The sequence below is a fragment of the Corvus hawaiiensis genome, chromosome 5 (assembly GCF_020740725.1).
Source record: "Corvus hawaiiensis isolate bCorHaw1 chromosome 5, bCorHaw1.pri.cur, whole genome shotgun sequence".
NCBI lineage: Eukaryota > Metazoa > Chordata > Aves > Passeriformes > Corvidae > Corvus > Corvus hawaiiensis.
Window position 1 is genome coordinate 13,700,019 of NC_063217.1, and position 12,473 is coordinate 13,712,491.

The following is a 12,473-nucleotide window of genomic DNA, read 5'->3' on the forward strand; positions in this document are numbered from 1 at the left end:
CGCCCCCCGCGCCCCTCCCCGGGCGGGGCCGCGCCGTGCGGGGGCGGCGGCCGCGGCCGTGCCCTGCGCTAACGGGGCCGGAGCCGCCCTGGCCCGCTCGGCGCTGCTTGTGCCCGGCACGGCGAACCCCGACAGCCCCGGCGAGGGCAGCGGCGGTGGCTCGAGCGGAGAAACTGCGCTAAACGAGGCGGCGGCGGGGGGCCCGGCCTCGCCTTCCCCGCCGGCGGCCGCCTGAGTCGGGGCGAGCTCGCCGGCTCTGCTCCCTCCGGTCGTTCCTGCGGGGAAGGGACGAGTGTGCGGTCAGCACGGTGAGAGCCGGGCCCCGTGTCCGTCCTGCGAAGCGGGGGGGATGAGAACACTGGGGCCGGCTCTCGCGTCACTCCAGGGCAAAGGCGTATTGCGGAGCCTTGCAGCCGAGAGAGAGAGGACATCTTACAGCTCGGCTGGCTCGGGGCGGAAAAAACCCGGAGTGATTCATATTCACTGCGCTGTCTCCTATAACCCAAGGCAACCAGCATGCTCATCTGTAGTCTTGCAGGTGCATTGCTCCCCAGCCAGTGGAGGGAAAAGCGCTATGGGCGATGCAACAAGTGACTGGGATGGTAGGCAGCTCTGAGAGAGAAGAGGCAGACAGGTGCTCAGCCTAGAGCCAGTTCCACGCTTCAAAATCAACCAACGTCTTCTCACAGATGCCAGCATGAGCAGCCTCTCTGCGTGGTTTGTTCCAGTTGCCCAATCCAACGTGCGTTGTTTTCCTGAGGTCAATGGTCTGTAATGCTAGAGGCCCTTTTTGGCTGTGGCACAAAGCAAGTCGTGTCTCCAGTTATGGATCATCCTGTCTATCTCATTTATTTCTCCCATCAGTGTTCTGTCCTGAGTAAATAAAGTGTAAAATAAGCTTGTCTTACCTGAGTAACATTTCATAAATCATGCTTACGTGTGTTAAATAGAAGAAAAAGTGTTTCATTTTATGCAGGAAATTGCACCTGTGACTAGAAATGAAGGGGTTTCTCAGAAAACAAGAAACACTTGAAATATTTAATTTTGGCAAAGCCCTTGTCTTACAAGTGTTCTTGAACAGAACAGATGAATAACCCACAGATGGATGAGTGTAATCCATTCATTTGTGTGTGAAGCCAAAGTCATACAGAATCCAACTGACATCAAAAGTCCAAGTGATGATCAGAAGTGTATTTGACAGTATACTACCGGGAGCCAAAATAACACAGCAAATGGTTTAACAAATTGACTGACTAGGTCCTTTTATCTCCAGTTTTTGTGATTTTATATTTGAGCCCTTTTGGCTGAAGATGGTCAAAAGCTTTGGGCAATTGTATATTAAGTGTGCGCCTGAGGAAGTATCAGTATTGGATTAAGATGAATGGATGTAAATTTCCCAGCTAGCTAGTGAGGTTTTATTTTACAGTTATGTGAGCATGTGCACAGGTTACTCCATTTTAGTGTCTGTTGTAGAGAAAAGGAGAAATTTGAACAGCCTGTTTACAGAGTGAGTTATTTTCTTTGCCACTGTGGATTTCTCTAATGGTATCTGCCTTTTAGGAACTTATGCTACCTAGTCTTACCTGGTTCTCTAGTCACACAGAAAAAATCTTTTTGTTAAGTGACTGGACACTACAGTTGTTGCCACTCAGTACTTACACTCAGTGGCCTACATCTTTTTCATTTTTAAGTGCATTTCACCCCATGTACTGTGATGTAAAAGAAAAAAAAGCTCTGTGTTTGTGTGTGCATGTACATGGACACACACAAATATCTGTGACTAATAAGTGTCTTTATTTGCCAGCTATGTAAAATAAGCACTTAAGAGGCTTTAGTTTCTGGTATCAAATAGCCAACTACAGTTTGCTTCTGATGGTTTTAGAAGAAGGAAATCAAGTAAATTAGTAACAAAACTGGTATGCTTCCTGGTCAGAAGTTCCTGCCTTAACAAGGCAAAAAGGTGTATATTAACATAGACATTATTTGAAAATAAATTGATTCTTCAAAACTAGCACACCTCTTTTCTCCAGGGCTCCTGCTGTAGGTCATTTTGCTATGGTTATTCAGGGGATTTTAAATTCGGGGAAGAAACCGTCCTCTATCATCTACAAAGTAATTTAAGTTCCAGGTGATTAACAAATAAGACACATCCTTGCTGCCACTGAAGTATCATGGCCAGCAATCTTTATCTCATGTTAGTTATCTCTGAGGAAACAGATAGCTCCTTGTGGGTATGTGGGCAACAGGAAAAGCAGCCAAGGCACAGAATTGATGACCTAGTGGCTACTCTCATTAAGTCACATCGTACCCTGATTTACTTACTCTGAAACCTTAATGGTCTCAGTGAGGTTAGAATTCACTGTGTGTACCATCAGCCTGACTATGAAAGCAGAAAATTTGCACTTGCCATCAAGCAGGTGTAGTACTTCCTAATGAACTAACTGATGGAGAAAAAAAGAAAAAAGAAGTAATGTGAAGCTTGTGTTTGCTGGCACTTGGTCTAGGAAATGATACAGAAGTCCTTTTAAAATAACAGCAGGCTCATGTCTCACAAAAGCTGGAGAAAGACCAATTGCATGGGACAGCCTACATTTTCACCTAAACCAAGAACACTTGCCAAGCCCTCATTTTGAAGCAGAAACATGAAGAATAAAGTCACAGAGTCTCTACATATGGAAATTAAGGAAATGTTGTAAACTGGTAAGTTCCATAGGGCTGGGCTTCTGATTCATCACAGGCAAAACATCTAGAAATTACAGGATTTTTTTCCTGTAGAATAGTTTTTCTTAAAATGAGGCTGAAATTGTGACAATTAATCTATTATTTGTGATTTGATGATGCTTTATTCAGGTTGACCACATGTCTTTTTCTTTCTGGGTTGTAGTTTATTGACACAATCAACTGAAATGGCTCTTCTGGAGCCATTACAATTTGTTGTGTTAGTGCAGCTGAAAACACTTCAACATGCCATGTGTCACACTTTGTCAAGTTAATAGTTGATGTTTCCAAATCAGGATTAGGAACAGTGCTGATGCAGTGCAATGCTGCAATTGCTTGTGCAACATAAGCATTTGTGAAAGGGAACAAACTCTGCTGAAGGAAAGCAGCGCTACCTATTGTTGTTTGTCAGCTGTCCCAGCAGTTTATTTACCTTAAAGCATCCAGTCCCTTTGGTATCTGAGGTTACTTACAAATACCAAAGAAGAAGAGCATTCTCACCAATCCTTTTTAGGAAGCCAATAATCTTCAGAAATTATATTAAACTCTTAGTCAGCAATAGGGAAACTTGGATTAAGTGAGGTGCTAAAGGAGGTGCAGGAAAGGCCTGGTGAAGCCAGCCAGGTAGAGCCAGCTGCAGGGCTACTGGCACATGACACAACCAGGAGGTTCACCTCACCAGGCTAAATTTATACAGCCCCTTTAGTCCTTCTCTCTGCCCAGCAAATCCAGACTGGGAAAGCAGTGAAGCTAAAACTTAACTTTTTCTTTAGGATTTTATTCCTGGATTTCTGTATGTGAGAGGCTTATGTGTGAACAACTCTAGAATTGTGACATTCATACTGAAATGGGTAATGGATAAATAAATTGTGAAGCTGTGCATGAACAAAAGTGATAGTGATACCTTGATGACAGAAAATAGCGATATGAAAAAATAGTGATTTTCACTTACTGTCACATTTGAAGAACTGTCAAATAAAAATAAAGGTATTGATACTGAAGAAGGCACATCTGTTATTTCCAAAATTACTGAAAAGGATGAGGTTGAATTCCTCTTTGGGGAAAATTGAGAAATGGTCACTGGAAAGCTGTGAAAGTCTTTAAAACATCGAACCATTTTTCAAGTCTGGCATCCTTAGGTTAATCATCCTGAATTCATTAACAGACATCTAAATAAGGTTTTTCAGAAAGAATGTAGTCCACACATTGGAATAATGCTAAGACAGAAGACGTTCTAACCACTCAGATTCTCGAGAGCAGCATTTCTCAAGTGCTGACAAAACCATCAGTGATACACCCACATAAAATACAGGGCAGTAAAAGCCAGAAGGATTGCTCTGAGAATCAGTGCTCTGAGCTTGCAGGTGCAGCAGAAAGGATAAATTGTGCTGCAAGGCAGATTATGTCCTGTGCCTCCTCACACCATCTGTAGGCCTGCAGGTTCACCTCTCGGTGAAGAGAAGGTGACAAAATACAGCAGGGAGATGAATGGTCTGGGTCTGGGGGAGAAAGGGAGTGGAGAATCAGTGCAAACAGATGAATTGTTCTCCAGGCCTATCAGACCCACCACTTTGCTAAGCTGGGGCAGAAAAGTGACAGTCCTGTGACGAGGAGGCAAAGCTCTGTCTGGCAGAGGGATTTGGGGAGACAGCAGTGATGGGATATACTTAAAGGCAAGGAAGCACAGCTTTAGGGGTAAACTGAGGTTGATCTTTTACTGATCTCTTGCCAGGTTAATCCTGCTTATGATTTAAACAGTCATTTAAATGGCTAAAGTTACCTGATTTAGAGAAACACAATAATGTTTTGGCTCTTATACAAATGGATTTCAAGCAGCATCCAAGTAACATAAGGTCATGTAGCTATCCAAAAAGATCTTCTATTAATTTAGAGTATTAAATGAATTTAAAGGATAAGATCAATTTCAACAGAAGCTGGACTTAACCACTAAACCACTTTTTTTTTTGAAGAAGTGCATAAACAAATCTTTCACCAGGAATGCTAGAATGTGATCCTAGACTTCTCTTTGGCCTTGAACCACTTCAAATTAATTGGTCTTCAGCCACAGGAGGTGCATAATATAACATCACAATTTATATTTAGGAAACCTCATTAGAAATGAAAAAGTTATGTAACTCCTCAGAGAAAGCAAAAGAAATATAGGACAAATTATACTCAAACACTGCAGTTAAATTATTTTAACAGCAGAGTAGCTTTTAAAAAAAAAAACTTGTTAGGACAAAATCCTACATAGCATGAGAAAAAAAGCTCTTATGTCTTACTGTAATTAGAAACTCATCAGGTTAATGGGACAATTTTTCAAAAGCTGCCATTTAAGTTTTTGCACATGGCATTGATTGTGCTTTATTTCAGCTTGCAAATAGAACTTGGCCAGAGGAAAAAAGAAAAGCAATCAGACATTTTCTAATGTACATGTAAATTCAAAGCTCTGTATCTTTTGTGTCTGTGCTCTTTCATTCAATTTGTACTTGTGATGAAGTTCTAAGAAGATGTCACTTTCACTTCAATATTCACTGACTGAAATTGCCCAAAGCACCAAGTGATTTTGGAGTATCTCAGTCTTTAGCAGAGAATCTCACAGGCTTCAAGGGAAGGAAGCCAGCTTGTCAAGATTCACTTTTTATTGGGCACTTATATTGTGAGGCATAGGAAATTAAAGATCACTTTTGATAATTAAGGCCAGCATCTTAAAAAGATGTTTGATATTTAAAGATATGATAAGAAGGAATGCTGAAAAGAATGGAAAGTGGTGTAGCATTATGGGAGAAGTTTTCGAAAACAGCCAAATGACAGAGGAGCCTAAATCAGTAGACAATTCTGTTATTGACTATGGCGGGTTTTTGGTGACTCCTAAATATGCTTATTTACACAGATATCTTAATGTCAAAAGACAAAAGAGGGGGATGGACAAAACATCTGCTCACTCCAGATGACTTAACAAGTGAAAAATAAGAGGGAGCCTGCAAAGCAACTCATGAATAGCCAGCCACCTTTACTGAAATGATGAATTATTCCTTTTAGAAAGTAATGAATTATTAGACTTAGGTGTCTAGACTGCAGCAGCTGTCCACTGAAGTATTTTTTTTTTAAAGCTTTCAATATAGTACATTGAAAAACAAAACAGCAAACAGAGATGTTACTAAAAAACAAGGTACTGTGCTTACTGAAATATTCTTATTTTTCAGGGTGGGCAGAGCAAGGTAATTATGGGAATGGAATAATGGTTTAGAATAAAACAGACTATTTCAACTGGAATGGACCTACAGTGATCTTCTAGTTCAACTGCCTGACCTATTCAGGGCTGAGCAGAAGTTAAAGCAAGTTATTAAGGGCAGTGTCCAAATGCCTCTTGAACACTGACAGGCTCGGGGCATTGTTGGGGTTTGATGCTGCCCAAGCGCCAGGCACCCACGGAAAAAAACTATTCACTTATTTTTCTCTGCTATAGCTGAGCAGAGGAGGGGGAATTAAAACAAAAAGTTAATGAGTTAAGGATTAGGCGAAAAACACTTTAAGGCAAAACAGGTTCAAAACTTAAACAGTATAAAGAAAAACAGAACTAAAAGTAAAAAGGGTAATAAGAACTAAAATAAACTTTTAGAACACCTTTCCTTCCCAGTCCCTCTCTCTTTCCACCGACTGTACAAGGAAACAAAACATGGGGTGGTTTTGGTCAGTCTTTCACTTCTTAAAAGTCTTTCTTCAGTACACTTAAGGAAAAGAGTTTCTTTCTTCTGCTGTGCCATGGGATCCTTCCCACAGGAGACAGTTCTCTGTGAATTTCTCTAGTGTGGTTCTAACTTTCACAAACAGCAGTGTGCCCAAACCTGCTGCAATGTGAAATCCCTCCCACGGGTCAAGCAGTCTTCCCACAACTGCCCAGTGTGGGTCATTTTAGTTCATGGGGTTTAGCCTTTTAAGGATGAGCTGTTCTACTTTGGAAGCAAGGGTTTTCTTTCTCTGTCTCTGGAAACAAAGGTCCTCTCTCTCTGTTCGAGTTCCTTACCAGATTACAGCTTTTCAGCATCCCCTCGCTCCAGCACGGACACTCTTTCTCATGGGCTGCACGTGGATCTCTGTACCCCCCCATGCACTTATGAATTACAGGGAAACAGCCCTGTTGTACCATAGTCCTCACCACGGCTTCTAGAAAAAATCTCAGCTCCGGTGCCTGGAGCACCTCCTCCCTCTCCTTCTTTTCACTGACCTCGGTGCTGCCATGTTGGTTCTCTTCACGTGTCCTCACTCTTCCCTTTTCTCTGACTCGGGAGAAAGTTGGTGTCTGTAGGTTCTCAAGTTCCACCAACTGAAAAGTTCTTCTAGAGCTTCACTGCACTGAAAAGGTTGATGTTGTCTGGGCTCCATACTGGGGAATTGTTTGCCGTGTTTCGTCGCTGGCCACACGGTCTCAGCCGGCACCTCACGGGCGGCCCCGGCTGTGCAGTTCCGGCCTCGGGAGGGCCCCGGCAGCCCCTGGTGGGATGGATCCCAGCCCCCTCCTCACCAACCCTCAGGAGACGAAAAGAGAGCTTCCCCACCCTTTTTCCTTTCTTAAATATGTCATCACAGAGGCGGTACCAACTTATCTAATTGGGCTAGTTACCTGCCCATCGTCAGAGCCTTCAGCGATTGGCTCTGTGCCAGACATAGAAGTTTCAAGCAACTTTTCTCCCACCCCCACCAAAAACCGGGCTGTGTTAAACCATCACAGGCATGAACCACCTCTCTGGGACGCCTCTTCTGGTGTTTGACCACCCTCTTGGCAGAGAAATGCCTCCTAATGTCCAGTTGGAACCTCTCCTGGTTCAGCTTTGGACTATTCCCGTGTGAAATAAAGTAACTCAATGAATGAAGTAGAACTGTGTAGCTAATTAACTAGTATCAGAAGGGTACACTTGGATTAAAAATGTATTGATATTTACATATAATATCATTAGTTTTATATTCTGGATGGAAAGGGTTTTACACTTGCCTGTTATTAAGAACTGTAAAAGCAAAAAGCTGTGATATGTAGTGCAGCTTATTTGCACTGCATATCACACTCATCTGTAAGATTAGAGCTTTAAAACAGCAGAGTTTTTCCTATCCTGGTAACCCATTTTGCATTCCTTTAAACTGACAATCCATGCAACAGGAGACACTTTGAAAAACGACGACGAAAGGATGTAGCAAGCAATTTCAGTAGTAACTTCAAAGAAATAGTATTAACCCTGCAGGATCTGGTTGCCACAAGAATAATTCTTTCCCTGCTAGCTGAAAAAATTGAACCCAAGACCAACTACATCCAGACAGCACAGATGTTGACTACCACAGGATTACTGGTACTTCACAGCAAGAGATCTAAGAACTTAAACCCCCCTATTTGTATTCTGTAAAATCTGCAGCACTGTCCCCGCTGTATTTGAATTACTTATGTTACTTTAGGAAACTGCAACTAAGGGCATTAAGCACCCTACATGCTAAGAAATCTAAATCCAGTACTTATGAATTTTAAATCAATCAAATCTCTAAACATGGTGCACTTTTGAAAAAGAATTAGTCAAAATGAAAACATAGTGAAAAATAGAAAATAAGAATGACAAATGAGGAATAATTCCAGAAAGACAAGGTTCCCACTGAATGTTAATATACATCAACTGAAGAAATCGACCAAACACATTCAAGACTCTCCAAAAACTCAGTTCTTGAATCAGTGTCTTCAATCAGAACTGGCAGTAAAGACATCCAGTTGTCTTCTGGGGACAGCAGGAAAGAAGGGATCTCCTTGAATACTCCACTAAGGGCTGTGGGGAGCAAATGTTGTATTAGTTTCCCTGAGGGCAGTTGTACCTAGCAGCTTCCAAAAATATTTTACGTCTTCAAAGCACTGGACAAAGATGAACTAACAATTCCCTATTCCATTTCCCATTGCAGACAAAGATGAATTCCAAAAGAAAAGCAAATCAGGCCCCAGGCTTGAGAGACAGAAAAGGACAATTCCTCAAGAGTGTTGGGATGGCTGAGCTAATTAATAGTAGTAGTTTAGTGAGAATCTCCAGGTTTTCCTACAGAAAAGTCCAAAGTGGTATATTCTAACACATTCCCAGCTGCCTCACTACATTTTGCTCAGCTGAACTCAATCCAACTGGCTCATACCATCAAAAGAATTTGCAGGCAGTCATAGGGTCATAAAGCGACAGCTCAACGGACATAGAGAGGAGCCGGTGGATATTTTTGTTGTTCCCCAGTAGTCTGTTCTTGTTTTCATCTGCCTCCAATTATCATATGTACATGTTGACTATTAGAAAATCAAAAAGAAGTGTAAGGAAATATTTGGCAGTGACAAGGAAGAATCTATCACTTCTACTAAAGGAGGACATCAGCCATTCAAGAACTATCCTGTCTGTTCTGCCAGTGTAGTCCTACTGGGCAGCTCAGGATATTAGAGAACATTCTAGAAGTAGCAGCAGCAGCAAGGACTAGTTGCCTTCTCCTCACTGCAAGGGAAGAACTTTTAATCCATACAGACATTTTTTCTTAAACTAGATCATACTGAACTTCAGTAAGCCTAAGTCTCTAACATTTTCTTATGCAAAAGCTTGTGATCTTAATGTGTGCAATTACTGTCTTACTCAAGACATTTTTCTGGAGGAGGAAAACTCATGGAATTTCAGATAAATTTAAGCCTGTTCAAAACATGATTTTTTCTTAGGCTAAAACTATGTGAGTTTGGGACATGGTTTAGTTTTTTAAAAAAAACTCCAAACAGTGTCATCATGCTTACAGAACACATCATACAGTGGCAGTTCCGTTTCTGCAAAGACATTTCATCCTCATCAAGCTTGTATTTACTCTCTTTTGGGAAAAATTAGGTTTATGTCAAGCATAAATAACTACAAGAAACAGTGTCTACATATAGACAGCAAATATGGACCATACATTCCTTCAGTAGTGTAACTAACCCAACATGCATTGTAAACTCCAAAGAAAACCAGTGACCAGCTTTGCTGGAAACTCAAAGTCAACTTTTAGAGACATTTTTACATATTTCTATGGTTATATGTAGGTACAGAAGGTGTCTTTTTGAGATACCTCAGTGCTTTCATATGTCTAACAAAGAGCCTGAATATCCTTTACATCCAGTGTACATAACTCATTTAGATTACTTAAAGAAAACCCAGTTAACAAGAAACTACTATTGCCAAAATATTAAAAATATTTGGAAAGTAATTGTTTTCTAGAAAATAATTGGCTCAAGTTGTTTTAGAATGGTTTTGTGGAATAGTATTTGAACAGACCTTTATTACAAAACTGCCTTCTAATAAAGCAATTGACAGTTCTGGTAGAGCTGAATGCTTAAAATATGATAAACAAGCATAACTTGTGGTTATCACAGCACTTGCTGTGCACTCTGAAAACTTTTGGAAGTTGTTACTCTGTGAAAGCACAGTGCTTTCAAAGAGTAATAACATGTGAATAAATACAGTGACATTTACTTAAGATTCCCTTGGAAAAATACAACTGAACAGAGCTGAAAATGTTACAGCAGTCAAATCCCTGTTGGAGCAAGAGGGAGGGGCACATCCCGTGTCACTTTAAGCAGTCTGCTGTTTGGCCTGGCACAGGTACTAACAACGGGGCAATTCCAGTTACAGTGATAACAGCACTCACCACAAGTGGTACAGCAATGAAATGTCGATGGGTTGTAAAGCTGTAGTATCGACAAAGTCATTCTGTTTGACTCATAACACCTTATACCTTTGTTGCTGCCAGGTGTGTAAGTAGGTTTAAAACTAATGGTAGTGTTTGATCTGTATCTATTACCAAGCTGTGCAGCCACAATCACAAAGCCAAATATTGAAACTCCATATCGGGACATCCCTGGAAATTATATGTAGGGACCAAAATCCAAACTTTTCACTTTACTATTTGGGGTTTAGTTTTTGTAAATTTTTAAAGAGACTATCTGCTTACTCTAACAGGAAATACTTTCAGATTTTTTAAAAAAATATTATTATTGACCTATTCTCCTCCTGTTCTGGAGAAGGCACTGCTGAACAAATTCAATCTTGCATTTCCCACTCATACTGTAATTACTCTGATCACAGACAGCTTCTCGCTGTTCATGCTTTGTCTGGGTTCCATGATCCCTGCTCTTTCAGCCTGAACACATGCAGTTGTGCAATACTTTCAGATCCTTGCCAGAAGCAGAAGGCGAAACACTTGTTCTGCAGGGAGAGTTAGTGGGGAATGACTTCCTAAGTTGGCAGGTGGGCATCGTACAGTCGAAGAATGGCAGAAGGTGGCTGCCAGTAAGATCAAATTAGACCTGTGTTAAAAATCCTTGTTGTGCTGAGCATTTTCACTTCATATGAAGGAAATGGTTAAGGGTTTGTTTAAAAAATAGTATCAGGAAATGTAAGAGGTCCCAAAAGCCCACAGAGCTTTGCCAGGGGGCCAGAGTGTTTCCCAAGGGACCTCTGCAGGAGTGCCAAGGAACTGGGTTACTTTGTGTGACAACCTGCAGCAAGAGAAATAGCTGGGAAGCGCTGAGGCATAAGGCGGGAGCACACGGTCACGAAGCACCGTGATAAAACACGAGATAAAACACATCACAGAACTAATGTCACACATCACAATATCCACGTTCTGGCTGTCGCTGGCAGTGCAATCTCCATCTCTGCTCGGCAGGTATGCCCAAAGGCAAGAAATTATGTCCTTGCAGTTTATTAAAGATGCGGATAACAAACCAGTTAGCACATTATCGCTTCCTAACATAACGGAATGAGGTTTATCACTGCTGATAAAGCCGCAGCCTGGTTGCCGCGGATGTGCGGGAGGAAAGCACGACTCCGGAGGGCCGCAGCGGAGCGGCTTAGCCCAGCCCAGCCCAGCCCAGCCCCTTTGTAGCTCGGGCTTTCACTGCCACCCGGCGGGCAAACGGGCTCTGAACCCTCTGCCTGGGAGTGGTGCATCAGGTGCATCGGCGCTGGGGATTCACGGGGGGAAATAAACCGCTCAGCTTGCATTCATGGAGGAACAAGGGACCGGTAAAGGAATCTATTATTTGATACGAACCACACATTCAAAAGTCATGTGGATATAGCCTAAAGCATCGTGGATGTGACCTACAGATGGCCACAGATATTTTGAAATGCTTTTTGTCTTCTAATTTCTAGGCACTTACAGTATGTTAGGCTTTTCTTGCAATGACAAGGGCTAACCCCTTCCAATGGTAGGTTTTATTTAATCCTCTTTTCAGAGGGAAGGATTTTTGAGAACAGCAGGTAGCACAAATCATATCATTAAACTTCTGAATAGTGGTGATGTGATTACTGGTGGCTGACAAAGCGTTCTTGTTTAAAACAAAGCTTTTCAATGTGATAAAGCTATGATGATTCCTCTACAGCCAGGCTACTCAGAAAGATGAAATGATATACCCAGGACAGTCAGAGCACTCAAGGTGCTCATTCGTATCGCTGTCCACATATGACAGCACTCCTTATCAGAAGTACATGAGATGGCTTCCAGACTTCGAGTATTATTTAGTGTTTTGTCACAGAAGGGTTCTTCTAAGCACTTAAAAAATACAAAGGGATGTGACATCAAAGGAGCAAGAAAGAAAAGTTCCAGATGCAAACATGAAGTGGAAGTACGTGGTGAAAAGCATCCTTTAGGCTTATTGTTTCTAGTCTTCGCAAAAATAAAAATAACTTGGTCCTGGGTATTTAAAAGCCACATATTATCTGGAAAAA